The sequence below is a fragment of the Natrix helvetica genome (genome assembly GCF_964273705.1).
Source record: "Natrix helvetica genome assembly, chromosome: W".
NCBI classification, from domain to species: Eukaryota; Metazoa; Chordata; class Lepidosauria; order Squamata; family Natricidae; genus Natrix; species Natrix helvetica.
Genome location: NC_138555.1, coordinates 37,033,386 through 37,060,999, shown reverse-complemented (window position 1 = coordinate 37,060,999; position 27,614 = coordinate 37,033,386).

Sequence of the window (27,614 nt, the reverse complement as noted above, 5' to 3'; positions counted from 1 at the left end):
AAACTCCATATCATTTGAAACTTCCTGAAGCTGGGATTGGAGCTGCTGCATAGAAGGGGGGTGAGTCACAGAGACAATGACTCTGAGGTGGGGGCCCTAAAACTCCATATCATTTGAACCTTCCTGAAGCTGGGATTGGAGCTGCTGGATAGAAGTGGGGTGAGTCACAGAGACAAAGAGACTGAGGTGGGGGCCCTTAAACTCCATATCATTTGAACCTTCATGAAGCTGGAAGTAGAGCTGCTGGATAGAAGGGGTGTGAGTCAGAGAGACAAAGAGACTGAGTTGGGGCCCCTTAAACTCCATATCATTTGAACCTTTCTGAAGCTGGGAATGGAGCTGCTGGATAGAAGGGGGCTGAGTCACAGAGACAAAGAGACTGAAGTGTGGGGCCCTTAAACTCCATATCATTTGAACCTTCCTGAAGCTGGGATTGGAGCTGCTGGATAGAAGGGGGGTGAGTCAGAGTGACAAACAGAGTGAGGTGGGGGCCCTTAAACTCCATATCATTTGAACCTTCCTGAAGCTGGGATTGGAGCTGCTGGATAGAAGGGGGGTGAGTCAGAGTGACAAAGAGAGTGAGGTGGGGGTCCTTAAACTCCATATCATTTGAAACTTCCTGAAGCTGGGATTGGAGCTGCTGCATAGAAGGGGGGTGAGTCACAGAGACAATGACTCTGAGGTGGGGGCCCTAAAACTCCATATCATTTGAACCTTCCTGAACCTGGGATTGGAGCTGCTGGATAGAAGGGGGGTGAGTCACAGAGACAATGACTCAGAGGTGGGGGCCCTAAAACTCCATATGATTTGAACCTTCCTGAAGCTGGGATTGGAGCTGCTGGATAGAAGGGGGGTGAGTCAGAGAGACAATGAGACTGAGGTGGGGGCCCTTAAACTCCATATTATTTGAACCTTCCTGAAGCTGGGATTGGAGCTGCTGGATAGAAGGGCGGTGAGTCACAGAGACAAAGAGACTGAGGTGGGGGCCCTTAAACTCCATATCATTTGAACCTTCCTGAAGCTGCTGGATTGGAGCTGCAGGATAGAAGGGGAGTGAGTCAGAGGGATAATGAGACTGAGGTGGGGCCCCTTAAACTCCATATCATTTGAACCTTCCTGAAGCTGGGATTGGAGCTGCTGGATAGAAGGGGGGTGAGTCACAGAGACAAAGAGACTGAGGTGGGGACCCTTAAACTACATATCATTTGAACCTTCCTGAAGCTGGGATTGGAGCTGCTGGATAGAAGGGGGGTGAGTCAGAGGGATAATGAGACTGAGGTGGGGCCCCTTAAACTCCATATCATTTGAACCTTCCTGAAGCTGGGATTGGAGCTGCTGGATAGAAGGGGGGTGAGTCACAGAGACAAAGAGACTGAGGTGGGGACCCTTAAACTACATATCATTTGAACCTTCCTGAAGCTGGGATTGGAGGTGCTGAATAGAAGGGGGGTGAGTCAGAGAGACAAAGAGACTGAGGTGGGGGCCATTAAACTCCAGAGTCCTGAAGCTGGGATTGGAGCTGCTGGATAGAAGGGGGGTGAGTCACAGAGACAATGACTCTGAGGTGGGGGCCCTAAAACTCCATATCATTTGAACCTTCCTGAAGCTGGGATTGGAGCTGCTGGATAGAAGGGGGGTGAGTCACAGAGACAATGACTCTGAGGTGGGGGCCCTAAAACTCCATATCATTTGAACCTTCCTGAAGCTGGGATTGGAGCTGCTGGATAGAAGGGGGGTGAGTCACAGAGACAAAGAGACTGAGGTGGGGGCCCTTAAACTCCATATCATTTGAACCTTCATGAAGCTGGAAGTAGAGCTGCTGGATAGAAGGGGGGTGAGTCAGAGAGACAAAGAGACTGAGTTGGGGCCCCTTAAACTCCATATCATTTGAACCTTTCTGAAGCTGGGAATGGAGCTGCTGGATAGAAGGGGGCTGAGTCACAGAGACAAAGAGACTGAAGTGTGGGGCCCTTAAACTCCATATCATTTGAACCTTCCTGAAGCTGGGATTGGAGCTGCTGGATAGAAGGGGGGTGAGTCAGAGTGACAAACAGAGTGAGGTGGGGGCCCTTAAACTCCATATCATTTGAACCTTCCTGAAGCTGGGATTGGAGCTGCTGGATAGAAGGGGGGTGAGTCAGAGTGACAAAGAGAGTGAGGTGGGGGCCCTTAAACTCCATATCATTTGAAACTTCCTGAAGCTGGGATTGGAGCTGCTGCATAGAAGGGGGGTGAGTCACAGAGACAATGACTCTGAGGTGGGGGCCCTAAAACTCCATATCATTTGAACCTTCCTGAACCTGGGATTGGAGCTGCTGGATAGAAGGGGGGTGAGTCACAGAGACAATGACTCAGAGGTGGGGGCCCTAAAACTCCATATGATTTGAACCTTCCTGAAGCTGGGATTGGAGCTGCTGGATAGAAGGGGGGTGAGTTAGAGAGACAAAGAGACTGAGGTGGGGGCCCTAAAACTCCATATCATTTGAACCTTCCTGAAGCTGGGATTGGAATTGCTGGATAGAAGGGGGGGGTGAGTCACAGAGACAAAGAGACTGTGTTGGGGACCCTTAAACTACATATCATTTGAACCTTTCTGAAGCTGGGATTGGAGCTGCTGAATAGAAGGGGGGTGAGTCAGAGAGACAAAGAGACTGAGGTGGGGGCCCTTAAACTCCATATTCCTGAAGCTGGGATTGGAGCTGCTGGATAGAAGGGGGGTGAGTCAGAGCGACAAAGAGACTGAGGTGGGGGCCCTTAAACTCCATATCATTTGAAACTTCCTGAAGCTGGGATTGGAGCTGCTGGATAGAAGGGGGGTGAGTCACAGAGACAATGACTCAGAGGTGGGGGCCCTAAAACTCCATATGATTTGAACCTTCCTGAAGCTGGGATTGGAGCTGCTGGATAGAAGGGGGGTGAGTCAGAGAGACAAAGAGACTGAGTTGGGGCCCCTTAAACTCCATATCATTTGAACCTTTCTGAAGCTGGGATTGGAGCTGCTGGATAGAAGGGGGGTGAGTCAGAGAGACAAAGAGACTGAGGTGGGGGCCCTTAAACTCCATATCGTTTGAACCTTCCTGAAGCTGCTGGATTGGAGCTGCAGGATAGAAGGGGAGTGAGTCAGAGGGATAATGAGACTGAGGTGGGGCCCCTTAAACTCCATATCATTTGAACCATCCTGAAGCTGGGATTGGAGCTGCTGGATAGAAGGGGGGTGAGTCACAGAGACAAAGAGACTGAGGTGGGGACCCTTAAACTACATATCATTTGAACCTTCCTGAAGCTGGGATTGGAGGTGCTGAATAGAAGGGGGGTGAGTCAGAGAGACAAAGAGACTGAGGTGGGGGCCCTTAAACTCCAGAGTCCTGAAGCTGGGATTGGAGCTGCTGGATAGAAGGGGGGTGAGTCAGAGTGACAAAGAGACTGAGGTGGGGGCCCTTAAACTCCATATCATTTGAAACTTCCTGAAGCTGGGATTGGAGCTGCTGCATAGAAGGGGGGTGAGTCACAGAGACAATGACTCTGAGGTGGGGGCCCTAAAACTCCATATCATTTGAACCTTCCTGAAGCTGGGATTGGAGCTGCTGGATAGAAGGGGGGTGAGTTAGAGAGACAAAGAGACTGAGGTGGGGGCCCTAAAACTCCATATCATTTGAACCTTCCTGAAGCTGGGATTGGAATTGCTGGATAGAAGGGGGGGTGAGTCACAGAGACAAAGAGACTGTGTTGGGGACCCTTAAACTACATATCATTTGAACCTTTCTGAAGCTGGGATTGGAGCTGCTGCATAGAAGGGGGGTGAGTCACAGAGACAATGACTCTGAGGTGGGGGCCCTAAAACTCCATATCATTTGAACCTTCCTGAACCTGGGATTGGAGCTGCTGGATAGAAGGGGGGTGAGTCACAGAGACAATGACTCAGAGGTGGGGGCCCTAAAACTCCATATGATTTGAACCTTCCTGAAGCTGGGATTGGAGCTGCTGGATAGAAGGGGGGTGAGTCAGAGAGACAATGAGACTGAGGTGGGGGCCCTTAAACTCCATATTATTTGAACCTTCCTGAAGCTGGGATTGGAGCTGCTGGATAGAAGGGGGGTGAGTCACAGAGACAAAGAGACTGAGGTGGGGGCCCTTAAACTCCATATCATTTGAACCTTCATGAAGCTGGAAGTAGAGCTGCTGGATAGAAGGGGGGTGAGTCAGAGAGACAAAGAGACTGAGTTGGGGCCCCTTAAACTCCATATCATTTGAACCTTTCTGAAGCTGGGAATGGAGCTGCTGGATAGAAGGGGGCTGAGTCACAGAGACAAAGAGACTGAAGTGTGGGGCCCTTAAACTCCATATCATTTGAACCTTCCTGAAGCTGGGATTGGAGCTGCTGGATAGAAGGGGGGTGAGTCAGAGTGACAAACAGAGTGAGGTGGGGGCCCTTAAACTCCATATCATTTGAACCTTCCTGAAGCTGGGATTGGAGCTGCTGGATAGAAGGGGGGTGAGTCAGAGTGACAAAGAGAGTGAGGTGGGGGTCCTTAAACTCCATATCATTTGAAACTTCCTGAAGCTGGGATTGGAGCTGCTGCATAGAAGGGGGGTGAGTCACAGAGACAATGACTCTGAGGTGGGGGCCCTAAAACTCCATATCATTTGAACCTTCCTGAACCTGGGATTGGAGCTGCTGGATAGAAGGGGGGTGAGTCACAGAGACAATGACTCAGAGGTGGGGGCCCTAAAACTCCATATGATTTGAACCTTCCTGAAGCTGGGATTGGAGCTGCTGGATAGAAGGGGGGTGAGTCAGAGAGACAATGAGACTGAGGTGGGGGCCCTTAAACTCCATATTATTTGAACCTTCCTGAAGCTGGGATTGGAGCTGCTGGATAGAAGGGCGGTGAGTCACAGAGACAAAGAGACTGAGGTGGGGGCCCTTAAACTCCATATCATTTGAACCTTCCTGAAGCTGCTGGATTGGAGCTGCAGGATAGAAGGGGAGTGAGTCAGAGGGATAATGAGACTGAGGTGGGGCCCCTTAAACTCCATATCATTTGAACCTTCCTGAAGCTGGGATTGGAGCTGCTGGATAGAAGGGGGGTGAGTCACAGAGACAAAGAGACTGAGGTGGGGACCCTTAAACTACATATCATTTGAACCTTCCTGAAGCTGGGATTGGAGCTGCTGGATAGAAGGGGGGTGAGTCACAGAGACAATGACTCTGAGGTGGGGGCCCTAAAACTCCATATCATTTGAACCTTCCTGAAGCTGGGATTGGAGGTGCTGAATAGAAGGGGGGTGAGTCAGAGAGACAAAGAGACTGAGGTGGGGGCCCTTAAACTTCAGAGTCCTGAAGCTGGGATTGGAGCTGCTGGATAGAAGGGGGGTGAGTCACAGAGACAATGACTCTGAGGTGGGGGCCCTAAAACTCCATATCATTTGAACCTTCCTGAAGCTGGGATTGGAGCTGCTGGATAGAAGGGGGGTGAGTCACAGAGACAATGACTCTGAGGTGGGGCCCCTAAAACTCCATATCATTTGAACCTTCCTGAAGCTGGGATTGGAGCTGCTGGATAGAAGGGGGGTGAGTCACAGAGACAAAGAGACTGAGGTGGGGGCCCTTAAACTCCATATCATTTGAACCTTCCTGAAGCTGGGATTGGAGTTGCTGGATAGAACGGGGGTGAGTCACAGAGACAAAGAGACTGAGGTGGGGGCCCTTAAACTCCATATCATTTGAACCTTCCTGAAGCTGGAATTGGAGCTGCTGGATAGAAGGGGGGTGAGTCAGAGAGACAATGACTCTGAGGTGGGGGCCCTAAACCTCTATATCATTTGAACCTTCCTGAAGCTGGGATTGGAGCTGCTGGATAGAAGGGGGCTGAGTCAGAGGGATAATGAGACTGAGGTGGGGGCCCTTAAACTCCATATCATTTGAACCTTTCTGAAGCTGGGATTGGAGCTGCTGGATAGAAGGGGGGTGAATCACAGAGACAATGACTCTGAGGTGGGGGCCCTTAAACTCCATATCATTTGAACCTTCCTGAAGCTGGGATTGGAGCTGCTGGATAGAAGGGGGGTGAGTCACAGAGACAAAGAACATGAGGTGGGGGGCCCTTAAACTCCATATCATTTGAACCTTCCTGAAGCTGGGATTGGAGCTGCTGGATAGAAGGGGGGTGAGTCAGAGGGATAATGAGACTGAGGTGGGGGCCCTTAAACTCCATATTATTTGAACCTTCCTGAAGCTGGGATTGGAGCTGCTGGATAGAAGGGGGGTGAGTCACAGAGACAAAGAGACTGAGGTGGGGGCCCTAAAACTCCATATCATTTGAACCTTCCTGAAGCTGGGATTGGAATTGCTGGATAGAAGTGGGGTGAGTCACAGAGACAAAGAGACTGTGTTGGGGGCCCTTAAACTCCATATTCCTGAAGCTGGGATTGGAGCTGCTGGATAGAAGGGGGCTGAGTCAGAGGGATAATGAGACTGAGGTGGGGGCCCTTAAACTCCATATTATTTGAACCTTCCTGAAGCTGGGATTGGAGCTGCTGGATAGAAGGGCGGTGAGTCACAGAGACAAAGAGACTGAGGTGGGGGCCCTTAAACTCCATATCATTTGAACCTTCCTGAAGCTGCTGGATTGGAGCTGCAGGATAGAAGGGGAGTGAGTCAGAGGGATAATGAGACTGAGGTGGGGGCCCTTAAACTCCATATCATTTGAACCTTCCTGAAGCTGGGATTGGAGTTGCTGGATAGAACGGGGGTGAGTCACAGAGACAAAGAGACTGAGGTGGGGGCCCTTAAACTCCATATCATTTGAACCTTCCTGAAGCTGGAATTGGAGCTGCTGGATAGAAGGGGGGTGAGTCAGAGAGACAATGACTCTGAGGTGGGGGCCCTAAAACTCTATATCATTTGAACCTTCCTGAAGCTGGGATTGGAGCTGCTGGATAGAAGGGCGGTGAGTCACAGAGACAAAGAGACTGAGGTGGGGGCCCTTAAACTCCATATCATTTGAACCTTCCTGAAGCTGCTGGATTGGAGCTGCAGGATAGAAGGGGAGTGAGTCAGAGGGATAATGAGACTGAGGTGGGGGCCCTTAAACTCCATATCATTTGAACCTTCCTGAAGCTGGGATTGGAGTTGCTGGATAGAACGGGGGTGAGTCACAGAGACAAAGAGACTGAGGTGGGGGCCCTTAAACTCCATATCATTTGAACCTTCCTGAAGCTGGAATTGGAGCTGCTGGATAGAAGGGGGGTGAGTCAGAGAGACAATGACTCTGAGGTGGGGGCCCTAAAATTCTATATCATTTGAACCTTCCTGAAGCTGGGATTGGAGCTGCTGGATAGAAGGGGGCTGAGTCAGAGGGATAATGAGACTGAGGTGGGGGCCCTTAAACTCCATATTATTTGAACCTTCCTGAAGCTGGGATTGGAGCTGCTGGATAGAAGGGCGGTGAGTCACAGAGACAAAGAGACTGAGGTGGGGGCCCTTAAACTCCATATCATTTGAACCTTCCTGAAGCTGCTGGATTGGACCTGCAGGATAGAAGGGGAGTGAGTCAGAGGGATAATGAGACTGAGGTGGGGGCCCTTAAACTCCATATCATTTGAACCTTCCTGAAGCTGGGATTGGAGTTGCTGGATAGAACGGGGGTGAGTCACAGAGACAAAGAGACTGAGGTGGGGGCCCTTAAACTCCATATCATTTGAACCTTCCTGAAGCTGGAATTGGAGCTGCTGGATAGAAGGGGGGTGAGTCAGAGAGACAATGACTCTGAGGTGGGGGCCCTAAAACTCTATATCATTTGAACCTTCCTGAAGCTGGGATTGGAGCTGCTGGATAGAAGGGGGGTGAGTCACAGAGACAATGACTCTGAGGTGGGGGCCCTTAAACTCCATATCATTTGAACCTTCCTGAAGCTGGGATTGGAGCTGCTGGATAGAAGGGGGGTGAGTCACAGAGACAAAGAACGTGAGGTGGGGGGCCCTTAAACTCCATATCATTTGAACCTTCCTGAAGCTGGGATTGGAGCTGCTGGATAGAAGGGGGGTGAGTCAGAGGGATAATGAGACTGAGGTGGGGGCCCTTAAACTCCATATTATTTGAACCTTCCTGAAGCTGGGATTGGAGCTGCTGGATAGACGGGCGGTGAGTCACAGAGACAAAGAGACTGAGGTGGGGGCCCTTAAACTCCATATCATTTGAACCTTCCTGAAGCTGCTGGATTGGAGCTGCAGGATAGAAGGGGAGTGTGTCAGAGGGATAATGAGACTGAGGTGGGGGCCCTTAAACTCCATATCATTTGAACCTTCCTGAAGCTGGAATTGGAGCTGCTGGATAGAAGGGGGGTGAGTCAGAGAGACAATGACTCTGAGGTGGGGGCCCTAAAACTCTATATCATTTGAACCTTCCTGAAGCTGGGATTGGAGCTGCTGGATAGAAGGGGGCTGAGTCAGAGGGATAATGAGACTGAGGTGGGGGCCCTTAAACTCCATATCATTTGAACCTTTCTGAAGCTGGGATTGGAGCTGCTGGATAGAAGGGGGGTGAATCACAGAGACAATGACTCTGAGGTGGGGGCCCTTAAACTCCATATCATTTGAACCTTCCTGAAGCTGGGATTGGAGCTGCTGGATAGAAGGGGGGTGAGTCACAGAGACAAAGAACGTGAGGTGGGGGGCCCTTAAACTCCATATCATTTGAACCTTCCTGAAGCTGGGATTGGAGCTGCTGGATAGAAGGGGGGTGAGTCAGAGGGATAATGAGACTGAGGTGGGGGCCCTTAAACTCCATATTATTTGAACCTTCCTGAAGCTGGGATTGGAGCTGCTGGATAGAAGGGGGGTGAGTCACAGAGACAAAGAGACTGAGGTGGGGGCCCTAAAACTCCATATCATTTGAACCTTCCTGAAGCTGGGATTGGAATTGCTGGATAGAAGTGGGGTGAGTCACAGAGACAAAGAGACTGTGTTGGGGGCCCTTAAACTCCATATTCCTGAAGCTGGGATTGGAGCTGCTGGATAGAAGGGGGGTGAGACAGAGCGACAAAGAGACTGAGGTGGGGGCCCTTAAACTCCATTTTATTTGAACCTTCCTGAAGCTGGGATTGGAGCTGCTGGATAGAAGGGCGGTGAGTCACAGAGACAAAGAGACTGAGGTGGGGGCCCTTAAACTCCATATCATTTGAACCTTCCTGAAGCTGCTGGATTGGAGCTGCAGGATAGAAGGGGAGTGAGTCAGAGGGATAATGAGACTGAGGTGGGGGCCCTTAAACTCCATATCATTTGAACCTTCCTGAAGCTGGGATTGGAGTTGCTGGATAGAACGGGGGTGAGTCACAGAGACAAAGAGACTGAGGTGGGGGCCCTTAAACTCCATATCATTTGAACCTTCCTGAAGCTGGAATTGGAGCTGCTGGATAGAAGGGGGGTGAGTCAGAGAGACAATGACTCTGAGGTGGGGGCCCTAAAACTCTATATCATTTGAACCTTCCTGAAGCTGGGATTGGAGCTGCTGGATAGAAGGGCGGTGAGTCACAGAGACAAAGAGACTGAGGTGGGGGCCCTTAAACTCCATATCATTTGAACCTTCCTGAAGCTGCTGGATTGGAGCTGCAGGATAGAAGGGGAGTGAGTCAGAGGGATAATGAGACTGAGGTGGGGGCCCTTAAACTCCATATCATTTGAACCTTCCTGAAGCTGGGATTGGAGTTGCTGGATAGAACGGGGGTGAGTCACAGAGACAAAGAGACTGAGGTGGGGGCCCTTAAACTCCATATCATTTGAACCTTCCTGAAGCTGGAATTGGAGCTGCTGGATAGAAGGGGGGTGAGTCAGAGAGACAATGACTCTGAGGTGGGGGCCCTAAAATTCTATATCATTTGAACCTTCCTGAAGCTGGGATTGGAGCTGCTGGATAGAAGGGGGCTGAGTCAGAGGGATAATGAGACTGAGGTGGGGGCCCTTAAACTCCATATTATTTGAACCTTCCTGAAGCTGGGATTGGAGCTGCTGGATAGAAGGGCGGTGAGTCACAGAGACAAAGAGACTGAGGTGGGGGCCCTTAAACTCCATATCATTTGAACCTTCCTGAAGCTGCTGGATTGGACCTGCAGGATAGAAGGGGAGTGAGTCAGAGGGATAATGAGACTGAGGTGGGGGCCCTTAAACTCCATATCATTTGAACCTTCCTGAAGCTGGGATTGGAGTTGCTGGATAGAACGGGGGTGAGTCACAGAGACAAAGAGACTGAGGTGGGGGCCCTTAAACTCCATATCATTTGAACCTTCCTGAAGCTGGAATTGGAGCTGCTGGATAGAAGGGGGGTGAGTCAGAGAGACAATGACTCTGAGGTGGGGGCCCTAAAACTCTATATCATTTGAACCTTCCTGAAGCTGGGATTGGAGCTGCTGGATAGAAGGGGGGTGAGTCACAGAGACAATGACTCTGAGGTGGGGGCCCTTAAACTCCATATCATTTGAACCTTCCTGAAGCTGGGATTGGAGCTGCTGGATAGAAGGGGGGTGAGTCACAGAGACAAAGAACGTGAGGTGGGGGGCCCTTAAACTCCATATCATTTGAACCTTCCTGAAGCTGGGATTGGAGCTGCTGGATAGAAGGGGGGTGAGTCAGAGGGATAATGAGACTGAGGTGGGGGCCCTTAAACTCCATATTATTTGAACGTTCCTGAAGCTGGGATTGGAGCTGCTGGATAGAAGGGCGGTGAGTCACAGAGACAAAGAGACTGAGGTGGGGGCCCTTAAACTCCATATCATTTGAACCTTCCTGAAGCTGCTGGATTGGAGCTGCAGGATAGAAGGGGAGTGTGTCAGAGGGATAATGAGACTGAGGTGGGGGCCCTTAAACTCCATATCATTTGAACCTTCCTGAAGCTGGGATTGGAGTTGCTGGATAGAAGGGGGGTGAGTCACAGAGACAAAGAGACTGAGGTGGGGGCCCTTAAACTCCATATCATTTGAACCTTCCTGAAGCTGCTGGATTGGAGCTGCAGGATAGAAGGGGAGTGAGTCACAGAGACAAAGAGACTGAGGTGGGGGCCCTTAAACTCCATATTCCTGAAGCTGGGATTGGAGCTGCTGGATAGAAGGGGGGTGAGTCAGAGTGACAAAGAGAGTGAGGTGGGGGCCCTTAAACTCCATATCATTTGAAACTTCCTGAATCTGGGATTGGAGCTGCTGCATAGAAGGGGGGTGAGTCACAGAGACAATGACTCTGAGGTGGGGGCCCTAAAACTCCATATGATTTGAACCTTCCTGAAGCTGGGATTGGAGCTGCTGGATAGAAGGGGGGTGAGTCAGAGAGACAAAGAGACTGAGTTGGGGCCCCTTAAACTCCATATCATTTGAACCTTTCTGAAGCTAGGATTGGAGCTGCTGGATAGAAGGGGGGTGAGTCAGAGAGACAAAGAGACTGAGGTGGGGGCCCTTAAACTCCATATCATTTGAACCTTCCTGAAGCTGGGATTGGAGCTGCTGGATAGAAGGGGGGTGAGTCACAGAGACAATGACTCTGAGGTGGGGGCCCTTAAACTCCATATCATTTGAACCTTCCTGAAGCTGGGATTGGAGCTGCTGGATAGAAGGGGGGTGAGTCACAGAGACAAAGAACGTGAGGTGGGGGGCCCTTAAACTCCATATCATTTGAACCTTCCTGAAGCTGGGATTGGAGCTGCTGGATAGAAGGGGGGTGAGTCAGAGGGATAATGAGACTGAGGTGGGGGCCCTTAAACTCCATATTATTTGAACCTTCCTGAAGCTGGGATTGGAGCTGCTGGATAGAAGGGCGGTGAGTCACAGAGACAAAGAGACTGAGGTGGGGGCCCTTAAACTCCATATCATTTGAACCTTCCTGAAGCTGCTGGATTGGAGCTGCAGGATAGAAGGGGAGTGTGTCAGAGGGATAATGAGACTGAGGTGGGGGCCCTTAAACTCCATATCATTTGAACCTTCCTGAAGCTGGGATTGGAGTTGCTGGATAGAAGGGGGGTGAGTCACAGAGACAAAGAGACTGAGGTGGGGGCCCTTAAACTCCATATCATTTGAACCTTCCTGAAGCTGCTGGATTGGAGCTGCAGGATAGAAGGGGAGTGAGTCACAGAGACAAAGAGACTGAGGTGGGGGCCCTTAAACTCCATATTCCTGAAGCTGGGATTGGAGCTGCTGGATAGAAGGGGGGTGAGTCAGAGTGACAAAGAGAGTGAGGTGGGGGCCCTTAAACTCCATATCATTTGAAACTTCCTGAATCTGGGATTGGAGCTGCTGCATAGAAGGGGGGTGAGTCACAGAGACAATGACTCTGAGGTGGGGGCCCTAAAACTCCATATGATTTGAACCTTCCTGAAGCTGGGATTGGAGCTGCTGGATAGAAGGGGGGTGAGTCAGAGAGACAAAGAGACTGAGTTGGGGCCCCTTAAACTCCATATCATTTGAACCTTTCTGAAGCTGGGATTGGAGCTGCTGGATAGAAGGGGGGTGAGTCAGAGAGACAAAGAGACTGAGGTGGGGGCCCTTAAACTCCATATCATTTGAACCTTCCTGAACCTGGGATTGGAGCTGCTGGATAGAAGGGGGATGAGTCACAGAGACAATGACTCTGAGGTGGGCGCCCTAAAACTCTATATCATTTGAACCTTCCTGAAGCTGGGATTGGAGCTGCTGGATAGAAGGGCGGTGAGTCACAGAGACAAAGAGACTGAGGTGGGGGCCCTTAAACTCCATATCATTTGAACCTTCCTGAAGCTGCTGGATTGGAGCTGCAGGATAGAAGGGGAGTGAGTCAGAGGGATAATGAGAGTGAGGTGGGGGCCCTTAAACTCCATATCATTTGAACCTTCCTGAAGCTGGGATTGGAGTTGCTGGATAGAAGGGGGGTGAGTCACAGAGACAAAGAGACTGAGGTGGGGGCCCTTAAACTCCATATCATTTGAACCTTCCTGAAGCTGCTGGATTGGAGCTGCAGGATAGAAGGGGAGTGAGTCACAGAGACAAAGAGACTGAGGTGGGGGCCCTTAAACTCCATATTCCTGAAGCTGGGATTGGAGCTGCTGGATAGAAGGGGGGTGAGTCAGAGTGACAAAGAGAGTGAGGTGGGGGCCCTTAAACTCCATATCATTTGAAACTTCCTGAATCTGGGATTGGAGCTGCTGCATAGAAGGGGGGTTAGTCACAGAGACAATGACTCTGAGGTGGGGGCCCTAAAACTCCATATGATTTGAACCTTCCTGAAGCTGGGATTGGAGCTGCTGGATAGAAGGGGGGTGAGTCAGAGAGACAAAGAGACTGAGTTGGGGCCCCTTAAACTCCATATCATTTGAACCTTTCTGAAGCTGGGATTGGAGCTGCTGGATAGAAGGGGGGTGAGTCAGAGAGACAAAGAGACTGAGGTGGGGGCCCTTAAACTCCATATTCCTGAAGCTGGGATTGGAGCTGCTGGATAGAAGGGGGGTGAGTCAGAGTGACAAAGAGACTGAGTTGGGGCCCCTTAAACTCCATATCATTTGAACCTTTCTGAAGCTGGGATTGGAGCTGCAGGATAGAAGGGGAGTGAGTCACAGAGACAAAGAGACTGAGGTGGGGGCCCTTAAACTCCATATTCCTGAAGCTGGGATTGGAGCTGCTGGATAGAAGGGGGGTGAGTCAGAGTGACAAAGAGAGTGAGGTGGGGGCCCTTAAACTCCATATCATTTGAAACTTCCTGAATCTGGGATTGGAGCTGCTGCATAGAAGGGGGGTGAGTCACAGAGACAATGACTCTGAGGTGGGGGCCCTAAAACTCCATATGATTTGAACCTTCCTGAAGCTGGGATTGGAGCTGCTGGATAGAAGGGGGGTGAGTCAGAGAGACAAAGAGACTGAGGTGGGGGCCCTTAAACTCCATATCATTTGAACCTTCCTGAAGCTGGGATTGGAGCTGCTGGATAGAAGGGGGATGAGTCACAGAGACAATGACTCTGAGGTGGGGGCCCTAAAACTCTATATCATTTGAACCTTCCTGAAGCTGGGATTGGAGCTGCTGGATAGAAGGGGGGTGAGTCAGAGGGATAATGAGACTGAGTTGGGGCCCCTTAAACTCCATATCATTTGAACCTTTCTGAAGCTGGGAATGGAGCTGCTGGATAGAAGGGGGCTGAGTCACAGAGACAAAGAGACTGAAGTGTGGGGCCCTTAAACTCCATATCATTTGAACCTTCCTGAAGCTGGGATTGGAGCTGCTGGATAGAAGGGGGGTGAGTCAGAGTGACGAACAGAGTGAGGTGGGGGCCCTTAAACTCCATTTCATTTGAAACTTCCTGAAGCTGGGATTGGAGCTGCTCCATAGAAGGGGGGTGAGTCACAGAGACAATGACTCTGAGGTGGGGGCGCTAAAACTCCATATCATTTGAACCTTCCTGAACCTGGGATTGGAGCTGCTGGATAGAAGGGGGGTGAGTCACAGAGACAATGACTCAGAGGTGGGGGCCCTAAAACTCCATATGATTTGAACCTTCCTGAAGCTGGGATTGGAGCTGCTGGATAGAAGGGGGGTGAGTCACAGAGACAAAGAGACTGAGGTGGGGGCCCTTAAACTCCATATCATTTGAACCTTCCTGAAGCTGGGATTGGAGCTGCTGGATAGAAGGGGGGTGAGTCAGAGAGACAATGACTCTGAGGTGGGGGCCCTAAAACTCTATATCATTTGAACCTTCCTGAAGCTGGGATTGGAGCTGCTGGATAGAAGGGGGCTGAGTCAGAGGGATAATGAGACTGAGGTGGGGGCCCTTAAACTCCATATCATTTGAACCTTCCTGAAGCTGGGATTGGAGCTGCTGGATAGAAGGGGGGTGAGTCACAGAGACAATGACTCAGAGGTGGGGGCCCTAAAACTCCATATGATTTGAACCTTCCTGAAGCTGGGATTGGAGCTGCTGGATAGAAGGGGGGTGAGTCACAGAGACAAAGAGACTGAGGTGGGGGCCCTTAAACTCCATATCATTTGAACCTTTCTGAAGCTGGGATTGGAGCTGCTGGATAGAAGGGGGGTGAGTCAGAGAGACAAAGAGACTGAGGTGGGGGCCCTTAAACTCCATATCATTTGAACCTTCCTGAACCTGGGATTGGAGCTGCTGGATAGAAGGGGGATGAGTCACAGAGACAATGACTCTGAGGTGGGGGCCCTAAAACTCTATATCATTTGAACCTTCCTGAAGCTGGGATTGGAGCTGCTGGATAGAAGGGGGGTGAGTCAGAGGGATAATGAGACTGAGTTGGGCCCCCTTAAACTCCATATCATTTGAACCTTTCTGAAGCTGGGAATGGAGCTGCTGGATAGAAGGGGGCTGAGTCACAGAGACAAAGAGACTGAAGTGTGGGGCCCTTAAACTCCATATGATTTGAACCTTCCTGAAGCTGGGATTGGAGCTGCTGGATAGAAGGGGGGTGAGTCAGAGTGACAAACAGAGTGAGGTGGGGGCCCTTAAACTCCATTTCATTTGAAACTTCCTGAAGCTGGGATTGGAGCTGCTGCATAGAAGGGGGGTGAGTCACAGAGACAATGACTCTGAGGTGGGGGCGCTAAAACTCCATATCATTTGAACCTTCCTGAACCTGGGATTGGAGCTGCTGGATAGAAGGGGGGTGAGTCACAGAGACAATGACTCAGAGGTGGGGGCCCTAAAACTCCATATGATTTGAACCTTCCTGAAGTTGGGATTGGAGCTGCTGGATAGAAGGGGGGTGAGTCACAGAGACAAAGAGACTGAGGTGGGGGCCCTTAAACTCCATATCATTTGAACCTTCCTGAAGCTGGGATTGGAGCTTCTGGATAGAAGGGGGATGAGTCAGAGAGACAATGACTCTGAGGTGGGGGCCCTAAAACTCTATATCATTTGAACCTTCCTGAAGCTGGGATTGGAGCTGCTGGATAGAAGGGGGCTGAGTCAGAGGGATAATGAGACTGAGGTGGGGGCCCTTAAACTCCATATCATTTGAACCTTCCTGAAGCTGGGATTGGAGCTGCTGGATAGAAGGGGGGTGAGTCACAGAGACAATGACTCTGAGGTGGGGGCCCTTAAACACCATATCATTTGAACCTTCCTGAAGCTGGGATTGGAGCTGCTGGATAGAAGGGGGGTGAGTCACAGAGACAAAGAACCTGAGGTGGGGGGCCCTTAAACTCCATATCATTTGAACCTTCCTGAAGCTGGGATTGGAGCTGCTGGATAGAAGGGGGTGAGTCACAGAGACAAAGACACTTAGGAGGGGGCCCTTAAACTCCATATCATTTGAACCTTCCTGAAGCTGGGATTGGAGCTGCTGGATAGAAGGGGGGTGAGTCAGAGCGACAAAGAGACTGAGGTGGGGGCCCTTAAACTCCATATCATTTGAAACTTCCTGAGATTGGAGCTGCTGCATAGAAGGGGGGTGAGTCACAGAGACAAAGAGACTGAGTTGGGGCCCCTTAAACTCCATATCATTTGAACCTTTCTGAAGCTGGGAATGGAGCTGCTGGATAGAAGGGGGCTGAGTCACAGAGACAAAGAGACTGAAGTGTGGGGCCCTTAAACTCCATATCATTTGAACCTTCCTGAACCTGGGATTGGAGCTGCTGGATAGAAGGGGGGTGAGTCACAGAGACAATGACTCTGAGGTGGGGGCCCTAAAACTCTATATCATTTGAACCTTCCTGAAGCTGGGATTGGAGCTGCTGGATAGAAGGGGGGTGAGTCAGAGAGACAAAGAGACTGAGTTGGGGCTCCTTAAACTCCATATCATTTGAACCTTCCTGAAGCTGGGATTGGAGCTGCTGGATAGAAGGGGGGTGAGTCAGAGAGACAAAGAGACTGAGTTAGGGCCCCTTAAACTCCATATCATTTGAACCTTCCTGAAGCTGGGATTGGAGCTGCTGGATAGAAGGGGGGTGAGTCAGAGAGACAAAGAGACTGAGGTGGGGGCCCTAAAACTCCATATCATTTGAACCTTCCTGAAGCTGGGATTGGAATTGCTGGATAGAAGGGGGGTGAGTCACAGAGACAAAGAGACTGTGTTGGGGACCCTTAAACTACATATCATTTGAACCTTTCTGAAGCTGGGATTGGAGCTGCTGAATAGAACGGGGGTGAGTCAGAGAGACAAAGAGACTGAGGTGGGGGCCCTTAAACTCCATATTCCTGAAGCTGGGATTGGAGCTGCTGGATAGAAGGGGGGTGAGTCAGAGCGACAAAGAGACTGAGGTGGGGGCCCTTAAACTCCATATCATTTGAAACTTCCTGAAGCTGAGATTGGAGCTGCTGGATAGAAGGGGGGGTGAGTCACAGAGACAATTACTCTGAGGTGGGGGCCCTAAAACTCCAAATCATTTGAACCTTCCTGAAGCTGGGATTGGAGCTGCTGGATAGAAGGGGGGTGAGTCACAGAGACAATGACTCAGAGGTGGGGGCCCTAAAACTCCATATGATTTGAACCTTCCTGAAGCTGGGATTGGAGCTGCTGGATAGAAGGGGGGTGAGTCAGAGAGACAAAGAGACTGAGTTGGGGCCCCTTAAACTCCATATCATTTGAACCTTTCTGAAGCTGGGATTGGAGCTGCTGGATAGAAGGGGGGTGAGTCAGAGAGACAAAGAGACTGAGGTGGGGGCCCTTAAACTCCATATCATTTGAACCTTACTGAAGCTGCTGGATTGGAGCTGCAGGATAGAAGGGGAGTGAGTCAGAGGGATAGTGAGACTGAGGTGGGGCCCCTTAAACTCCATATCATTTGAACCTTCCTGAAGCTGGGATTGGAGCTGCTGGATAGAAGGGGGGTGAGTCACAGAGACAAAGAGACTGAGTTGGGGACCCTTAAACTACATATGATTTGAACCTTCCTGAAGCTGGGATTGGAGGTGCTGAATAGAAGGGGGGTGAGTCAGAGAGACAAAGAGACTGAGGTGGGGGCCCTTAAACTCCAGAGTCCTGAAGCTGGGATTGGAGCTGCTGGATAGAAGGGGGGTGAGTCAGAGTGACAAAGAGACTGAGGTGGGGGCCCTTAAACTCCATATCATTTGAAACTTCCTGAAGCTGGGATTGGAGCTGCTGCATAAAAGGGGGGTGAGTCACAGAGACAATGACTCTGAGGTGGGGGCCCTAAAACTCCATATCATTTGAACCTTCCTGAAGCTGGGATTGGAGCTGCTGGATAGAAGGGGGGTGAGTCACAGAGACAAAGAGACTGAGGTGGGGGCCCTTAAACTCCATATCATTTGAACCTTCATGAAGCTGGAAGTAGAGCTGCTGGATAGAAGGGGGGTGAGTCAGAGAGACAAAGAGACTGAGTTGGGGCCCCTTAAACTCCATATCATTTGAACCTTTCTGAAGCTGGGAATGGAGCTGCTGGATAGAAGGGGGCTGAGTCACAGAGACAAAGAGACTGAAGTGTGGGGCCCTTAAACTCCATATCATTTGAACCTTCCTGAAGCTGGGATTGGAGCTGCTGGATAGAAGGGGGGTGAGTCAGAGTGACAAACAGAATGAGGTGGGGGCCCTTAAACTCCATATCATTTGAACCTTCCTGAAGCTGGGATTGGAGCTGCTGGATAGAAGGGGGGTGAGTCAGAGTGACAAAGAGAGTGAGGTGGGGGCCCTTAAACTCCATATCATTTGAAACTTCCTGAAGCTGGGATTGGAGCTGCTGCATAGAAGGGGGATGAGTCACAGAGACAATGACTCTGAGGTGGGGGCCCTAAAACTCCATATCATTTGAACCTTCCTGAACCTGGGATTGGAGCTGCTGGATAGAAGGGGGGTGAGTCAGAGAGACAATGACTCTGAGGTGGGGGCCCTAAAACTCTATATCATTTGAACCTTCCTGAAGCTGGGATTGGAGCTGCTGGATAGAAGGGGGCAGAGTCAGAGGGATAATGAGACTGAGGTGGGGGCCCTTAAACTCCATATTATTTGAACCTTCCTGAAGCTGGGATTGGAGCTGCTGGATAGAAGGGCGGTGAGTCACAGAGACAAAGAGACTGAGGTGGGGGCCCTTAAACTCCATATCATTTGAACCTTCATGAAGCTGGAAGTAGAGCTGCTGGATAGAAGGGGGGTGAGTCAGAGAGACAAAGAGACTGAGTTGGGGCCCCTTAAACTCCATATCATTTGAACCTTTCTGAAGCTGGGAATGGAGCTGCTGGATAGAAGGGGGCTGAGTCACAGAGACAAAGAGACTGAAGTGTGGGGCCCTTAAACTCCATATCATTTGAACCTTCCTGAAGCTGGGATTGGAGCTGCTGGATAGAAGGGGGGTGAGTCAGAGTGACAAACAGAGTGAGGTGGGGGCCCTTAAACTCCATATCATTTGAACCTTCCTGAAGCTGGGATTGGAGCTGCTGGATAGAAGGGGGGTGAGTCAGAGTGACAAAGAGAGTGAGGTGGGGGCCCTTAAACTCCATATCATTTGAAACTTCCTGAAGCTGGGATTGGAGCTGCTGCATAGAAGGGGGATGAGTCACAGAGACAATGACTCTGAGGTGGGGGCCCTAAAACTCCATATCATTTGAACCTTCCTGAACCTGGGATTGGAGCTGCTGGATAGAAGGGGGGTGAGTCAGAGAGACAATGACTCTGAGGTGGGGGCCCTAAAACTCTATATCATTTGAACCTTCCTGAAGCTGGGATTGGAGCTGCTGGATAGAAGGGGGCAGAGTCAGAGGGATAATGAGACTGAGGTGGGGGCCCTTAAACTCCATATCATTTGAACCTTCCTGAAGCTGCTGGATTGGAGCTGCAGGATAGAAGGGGAGTGAGTCAGAGGGATAATGAGACTGAGGTGGGGGCCCTTAAACTCCATATCATTTGAACCTTCCTGAAGCTAGGATTGGAGTTGTTGGATAGAACGGGGGTGAGTCACAGAGACAAAGAGACTGAGGTGGGGGCCCTTAAACTCCATATCATTTGAACCTTCCTGAAGCTGGAATTGGAGCTGCTGGATAGAAGGGGGGTGAGTCAGAGAGACAATGACTCTGAGGTGGGGGCCCTAAAACTCTATATCATTTGAACCTTCCTGAAGCTGGGATTGGAGCTGCTGGATAGAAGGGGGCTGAGTCAGAGGGATAATGAGACTGAGGTGGGGGCCCTTAAACTCCATATCATTTGAACCTTCCTGAAGCTGGGATTGGAGCTGCTGGATAGAAGGGGGGTGAGTCACAGAGACAATGACTCTGAGGTGAGGGCCCTTAAACTCCATATCATTTGAAACTTCCTGAAGCTGGGATTGGAGCTGCTGGATAGAAGGGGGGTGAGTCACAGAGACAAAGAACGTGAGGTGGGGGGCCCTTAAACTCCATATCATTTGAACCTTCCTGAAGCTGGGATTGGAGCTGCTGGATAGAAGGGGGGTGAGTCAGAGGGATAATGAGACTGAGGTGGGGGCCCTTAAACTCCATATTATTTGAACCTTCCTGAAGCTGGGATTGGAGCTGCTGGATAGAAGGGCGGTGAGTCACAGAGACAAAGAGACTGAGGTGGGGGCCCTTAAACTCCATATCATTTGAACCTTCCTGAAGCTGCTGGATTGGAGCTGCAGGATAGAAGGGGAGTGAGTCAGAGGGATAATGAGACTGAGGTGGGGGCCCTTAAACTCCATATCATTTGAACCTTCCTGAAGCTGGGATTGGAGTTGCTGGATAGAAGGGGGGTGAGTCACAGAGACAAAGAGACTGAGGTGGGGGCCCTTAAACTCCATATCATTTGAACCTTCCTGAAGCTGCTGGATTGGAGCTGCAGGATAGAAGGGGAGTGAGTCACAGAGACAAAGAAACTGAGGTGGGGGCCCTTAAACTCCATATTCCTGAAGCTGGGATTGGAGCTGCTGGATAGAAGGGGGGTGAGTCAGAGTGACAAAGAGAGTGAGGTGGGGGCCGTTAAACTCCATATCATTTGAAACTTCCTGAATCTGGGATTGGAGCTGCTGCATAGAAGGGGGGTGAGTCACAGAGACAATGACTCTGAGGTGGGGGCCCTAAAACTCCATATCATTTGAACCTTCCTGAACCTGGGATTGGAGCTGCTGGATAGAAGGGGGGTGAGTCACAGAGACAATGACTCAGAGGTGGGGGCCCTAAAACTCCATATGATTTGAACCTTCCTGAAGCTGGGATTGGAGCTGCTGGATAGAAGGGGGGTGAGTCAGAGAGACAAAGAGACTGAGGTGGGGGCCCTTAAACTCCATATCATTTGAACCTTCCTGAACCTGGGATTGGAGCTGCTGGATAGAAGGGGGATGAGTCACAGAGACAATGACTCTGAGGTGGGGGCCCTAAAACTCTATATCATTTGAACCTTCCTGAAGCTGGGATTGGAGCTGCTGGATAGAAGGGGGGTGAGTCAGAGGGATAATGAGACTGAGTTGGGGCCCCTTAAACTCCATATCATTTGAACCTTTCTGAAGCTGGGAATGGAGCTGCTGGATAGAAGGGGGCTGAGTCACAGAGACAAAGAGACTGAAGTGTGGGGCCCTTAAACTCCATATCATTTGAACCTTCCTGAAGCTGAGATTGGAGCTGCTGGATAGAAGGGGGGTGAGTCAGAGTGACAAACAGAGTGAGGTGGGGGCCCTTAAACTCCATTTCATTTGAAACTTCCTGAAGCTGGGATTGGAGCTGCTCCATAGAAGGGGGGTGAGTCACAGAGACAATGACTCTGAGGTGGGGGCGCTAAAACTCCATATCATTTGAACCTTCCTGAACCTGGGATTGGAGCTGCTGGATAGAAGGGGGGTGAGTCACAGAGACAATGACTCAGAGGTGGGGGCCCTAAAACTCCATATGATTTGAACCTTCCTGAAGCTGGGATTGGAGCTGCTGGATAGAAGGGGGGTGAGTCACAGAGACAAAGAGACTGAGGTGGGGGCCCTTAAACTCCATATCATTTGAACCTTCCTGAAGCTGGGATTGGAGCTGCTGGATAGAAGGGGGGTGAGTCAGAGAGACAATGACTCTGAGGTGGGGGCCCTAAAACTCTATATCATTTGAACCTTCCTGAAGCTGGGATTGGAGCTGCTGGATAGAAGGGGGCTGAGTCAGAGGGATAATGAGACTGAGGTGGGGGCCCTTAAACTCCATATCATTTGAACCTTCCTGAAGCTGGGATTGGAGCTGCTGGATAGAAGGGGGGTGAGTCACAGAGACAATGACTCAGAGGTGGGGGCCCTAAAACTCCATATGATTTGAACCTTCCTGAAGCTGGGATTGGAGCTGCTGGATAGAAGGGGGGTGAGTCACAGAGACAAAGAGACTGAGGTGGGGGCCCTTAAACTCCATATCATTTGAACCTTTCTGAAGCTGGGATTGGAGCTGCTGGATAGAAGGGGGGTGAGTCAGAGAGACAAAGAGACTGAGGTGGGGGCCCTTAAACTCCATATCATTTGAACCTTCCTGAACCTGGGATTGGAGCTGCTGGATAGAAGGGGGATGAGTCACAGAGACAATGACTCTGAGGTGGGGGCCCTAAAACTCTATATCATTTGAACCTTCCTGAAGCTGGGATTGGAGCTGCTGGATAGAAGGGGGGTGAGTCAGAGGGATAATGAGACTGAGTTGGGGCCCCTTAAACTCCATATCATTTGAACCTTTCTGAAGCTGGGAATGGAGCTGCTGGATAGAAGGGGGCTGAGTCACTGAGACAAAGAGACTGAAGTGTGGGGCCCTTAAACTCCATATGATTTGAACCTTCCTGAAGCTGGGATTGGAGCTGCTGGATAGAAGGGGGGTGAGTCAGAGTGACAAACAGAGTGAGGTGGGGGCCCTTAAACTCCATTTCATTTGAAACTTCCTGAAGCTGGGATTGGAGCTGCTGCATAGAAGGGGGGTGAGTCACAGAGACAATGACTCTGAGGTGGGGGCGCTAAAACTCCATATCATTTGAACCTTCCTGAACCTGGGATTGGAGCTGCTGGATAGAAGGGGGGTGAGTCACAGAGACAATGACTCAGAGGTGGGGGCCCTAAAACTCCATATGATTTGAACCTTCCTGAAGCTGGGATTGGAGCTGCTGGATAGAAGGGGGGTGAGTCACAGAGACAAAGAGACTGAGGTGGGGGCCCTTAAACTCCATATCATTTGAACCTTCCTGAAGCTGGGATTGGAGCTGCTGGATAGAAGGGGGGTGAGTCAGAGAGACAATGACTCTGAGGTGGGGGCCCTAAAACTCTATATCATTTGAACCTTCCTGAAGCTGGGATTGGAGCTGCTGGATAGAAGGGGGCTGAGTCAGAGGGATAATGAGACTGAGGTGGGGGCCCTTAAACTCCATATCATTTGAACCTTCCTGAAGCTGGGATTGGAGCTGCTGGATAGAAGGGGGGTGAGTCACAGAGACAATGACTCTGAGGTGGGGGCCCTTAAACACCATATCATTTGAACCTTCCTGAAGCTGGGATTGGAGCTGCTGGATAGAAGGGGGGTGAGTCACAGAGACAAAGAACCTGAGGTGGGGGGCCCTTAAACTCCATATCATTTGAACCTTCCTGAAGCTGGGATTGGAGCTGCTGGATAGAAGGGGGTGAGTCACAGAGACAAAGACACTTAGGAGGGGGCCCTTAAACTCCATATCATTTGAACCTTCCTGAAGCTGGGATTGGAGCTGCTGGATAGAAGGGGGGTGAGTCAGAGAGAGAAAGAGACTGAGGTGGGCCCCCTTAAACTCCATATCATTTGAACCTTCCTGAAGCTGGGATTGGAGCTGCTGGATAGAAGGGGGGTGAGTCACAGAGACAAAGAGACTGAGGTGGGGACCCTTAAACTACTTATCATTTGAACCTTCCTGAAGCTGGGATTGGAGGTGCTGAATAGAAGGGGGGTGAGTCAGAGAGACAATGACTATGAGGTGGGGGCCCTAAAACTCCATAGTCCTGAAGCTGGGATTGGAGCTGCTGGATAGAAGGGGGGTGAGTCAGAGTGACAAAGAGTCTGAGGTGGGGGCCCTTAAACTCCATATCATTTGAAACTTCCTGAAGCTGGGATTGGAGCTGCTGCATAGAAGGGGGGTGAGTCACAGAGACAATGACTATGAGGTGGGGGCCCTAAAACTCCATATCATTTGAACCTTCCTGAAGCTGGGATTGGAGCTGCTGGATAGAAGGGGGGTGAGTCAGAGCGACAAAGAGACTGAGGTGGGGGCCCTTAAACTCCATATCATTTGAAACTTCCTGAAGCTGAGATTGGAGCTGCTGGATAGAAGGGGGGTGAGTCACAGAGACAATTACTCTGAGGTGGGGGCCCTAAAACTCCATATCATTTGAACCTTCCTGAAGCTGGGATTGGAGCTGCTGGATAGAAGGGGGGTGAGTCACAGAGACAATGACTCAGAGGTGGGGGCCCTAAAACTCCATATGATTTGAACCTTCCTGAAGCTGGGATTGGAGCTGCTGGATAGAAGGGGGGTGAGTCAGAGAGACAAAGAGACTGAGTTGGGGCCCCTTAAACTCCATATCATTTGAACCTTTCTGAAGCTGGGATTGGAGCTGCTGGATAGAAGGGGGGTGAGTCAGAGAGACAAAGAGACTGAGGTGGGGGCCCTTAAACTCCATATCGTTTGAACCTTCCTGAAGCTGCTGGATTGGAGCTGCAGGATAGAAGGGGAGTGAGTCAGAGGGATAATGAGACTGAGGTGGGGACCCTTAAACTCCATATCATTTGAACCATCCTGAAGCTGGGATTGGAGCTGCTGGATAGAAGGGGGGTGAGTCACAGAGACAAAGAGACTGAGGTGGGGACCCTTAAACTACATATCATTTGAACCTTCCTGAAGCTGGGATTGGAGGTGCTGAATAGAAGGGGGGTGAGTCAGAGAGACAAAGAGACTGAGGTGGGGGCCCTTAAACTCCAGAGTCCTGAAGCTGGGATTGGAGCTGCTGGATAGAAGGGGGGTGAGTCAGAGTGACAAAGAGACTGAGGTGGGGGCCCTTAAACTCCATATCATTTGAAACTTCCTGAAGCTGGGATTGGAGCTGCTGCATAGAAGGGGGGGTGAGTCACAGAGACAATGACTCTGAGGTGGGGGCCCTAAAACTCCATATCATTTGAACCTTCCTGAAGCTGGGATTGGATCTGCTGGATAGAAGTGGGGTGAGTCACAGAGACAAAGAGACTGAGGTGGGGGCCCTTAAACTCCATATCATTTGAACCTTCATGAAGCTGGAAGTAGAGCTGCTGGATAGAAGGGGGGTGAGTCAGAGAGACAAAGAGACTGAGTTGGGGCCCCTTAAACTCCATATCATTTGAACCTTTCTGAAGCTGGGAATGGAGCTGCTGGATAGAAGGGGGCTGAGTCACAGAGACAAAGAGACTGAAGTGTGGGGCCCTTAAACTCCATATCATTTGAACCTTCCTGAAGCTGGGATTGGAGCTGCTGGATAGAAGGGGGGTGAGTCAGAGTGACAAACAGAGTGAGGTGGGGGCCCTTAAACTCCATATCATTTGAACCTTCCTGAAGCTGGGATTGGAGCTGCTGGATAGAAGGGGGGTGAGTCAGAGTGACAAAGAGAGTGAGGTGGGGGTCCTTAAACTCCATATCATTTGAAACTTCCTGAAGCTGGGATTGCAGCTGCTGCATAGAAGGGGGGTGAGTCACAGAGACAATGACTCTGAGGTGGGGGCCCTAAAACTCCATATCATTTGAACCTTCCTGAACCTGGGATTGGAGCTGCTGGATAGAAGGGGGGTGAGTCACAGAGACAATGACTCAGAGGTGGGGGCCCTAAAACTCCATATGATTTGAACCTTCCTGAAGCTGGGATTGGAGCTGCTGGATAGAAGGGGGGTGAGTCAGAGAGACAATGAGACTGAGGTGGGGGCCCTTAAACTCCATATTATTTGAACCTTCCTGAAGCTGGGATTGGAGCTGCTGGATAGAAGGGCGGTGAGTCACAGAGACAAAGAGACTGAGGTGGGGGCCCTTAAACTCCATATCATTTGAACCTTCCTGAAGCTGCTGGATTGGAGCTGCAGGATAGAAGCGGAGTGAGTCAGAGGGATAATGAGACTGAGGTGGGGCCCCTTAAACTCCATATCATTTGAACCTTCCTGAAGCTGGGATTGGAGCTGCTGGATAGAAGTGGGGTGAGTCACAGAGACAAAGAGACTGAGGTGGGGGCCCTTAAACTCCATATCATTTGAACCTTCATGAAGCTGGAAGTAGAGCTGCTGGATAGAAGGGGGGTGAGTCAGAGAGACAAAGAGACTGAGTTGGGGCCCCTTAAACTCCATATCATTTGAACCTTTCTGAAGCTGGGAATGGAGCTGCTGGATAGAAGGGGGCTGAGTCACAGAGACAAAGAGACTGAAGTGTGGGGCCCTTAAACTCCATATCATTTGAACCTTCCTGAAGCTGGGATTGGAGCTGCTGGATAGAAGGGGGGTGAGTCAGAGTGACAAACAGAGTGAGGTGGGGGCCCTTAAACTCCATATCATTTGAACCTTCCTGAAGCTGGGATTGGAGCTGCTGGATAGAAGGGGGGTGAGTCAGAGTGACAAAGAGAGTGAGGTGGGGGTCCTTAAACTCCATATCATTTGAAACTTCCTGAAGCTGGGATTGGAGCTGCTGCATAGAAGGGGGGTGAGTCACAGAGACAATGACTCTGAGGTGGGGGCCCTAAAACTCCATATCATTTGAACCTTCCTGAACCTGGGATTGGAGCTGCTGGATAGAAGGGGGGTGAGTCACAGAGACAATGACTCAGAGGTGGGGGCCCTAAAACTCCATATGATTTGAACCTTCCTGAAGCTGGGATTGGAGCTGCTGGATAGAAGGGGGGTGAGTCAGAGAGACAATGAGACTGAGGTGGGGGCCCTTAAACTCCATATTATTTGAACCTTCCTGAAGCTGGGATTGGAGCTGCTGGATAGAAGGGCGGTGAGTCACAGAGACAAAGAGACTGAGGTGGGGGCCCTTAAACTCCATATCATTTGAACCTTCCTGAAGCTGCTGGATTGGAGCTGCAGGATAGAAGCGGAGTGAGTCAGAGGGATAATGAAACTGAGGTGGGGCCCCTTAAACTCCATATCATTTGAACCTTCCTGAAGCTGGGATTGGAGCTGCTGGATAGAAGGGGGGTGAGTCACAGAGACAAAGAGACTGAGGTGGGGACCCTTAAACTACATATCATTTGAACCTTCCTGAAGCTGGGATTGGAGGTGCTGAATAGAAGGGGGGTGAGTCAGAGAGACAAAGAGACTGAGGTGGGGGCCATTAAACTCCAGAGTCCTGAAGCTGGGATTGGAGCTGCTGGATAGAAGGGGGGTGAGTCACAGAGACAATGACTCTGAGGTGGGGGCCCTAAAACTCCATATCATTTGAACCTTCCTGAAGCTGGGATTGGAGCTGCTGGATAGAAGGGGGGTGAGTCACAGAGACAATGACTCTGAGGTGGGGGCCCTAAAACTCCATATCATTTGAACCTTCCTGAAGCTGGAATTGGAGCTGCTGGATAGAAGGGGGGTGAGTCACAGAGACAAAGAGACTGAGTTGGGGCCCCTTAAACTCCATATCATCTGAACCTTTCTGAAGCTGGGAATGGAGCTGCTGGATAGAAGGGGGCTGAGTCACAGAGACAAAGAGACTGAAGTGTGGGGCCCTTAAACTCCATATCATTTG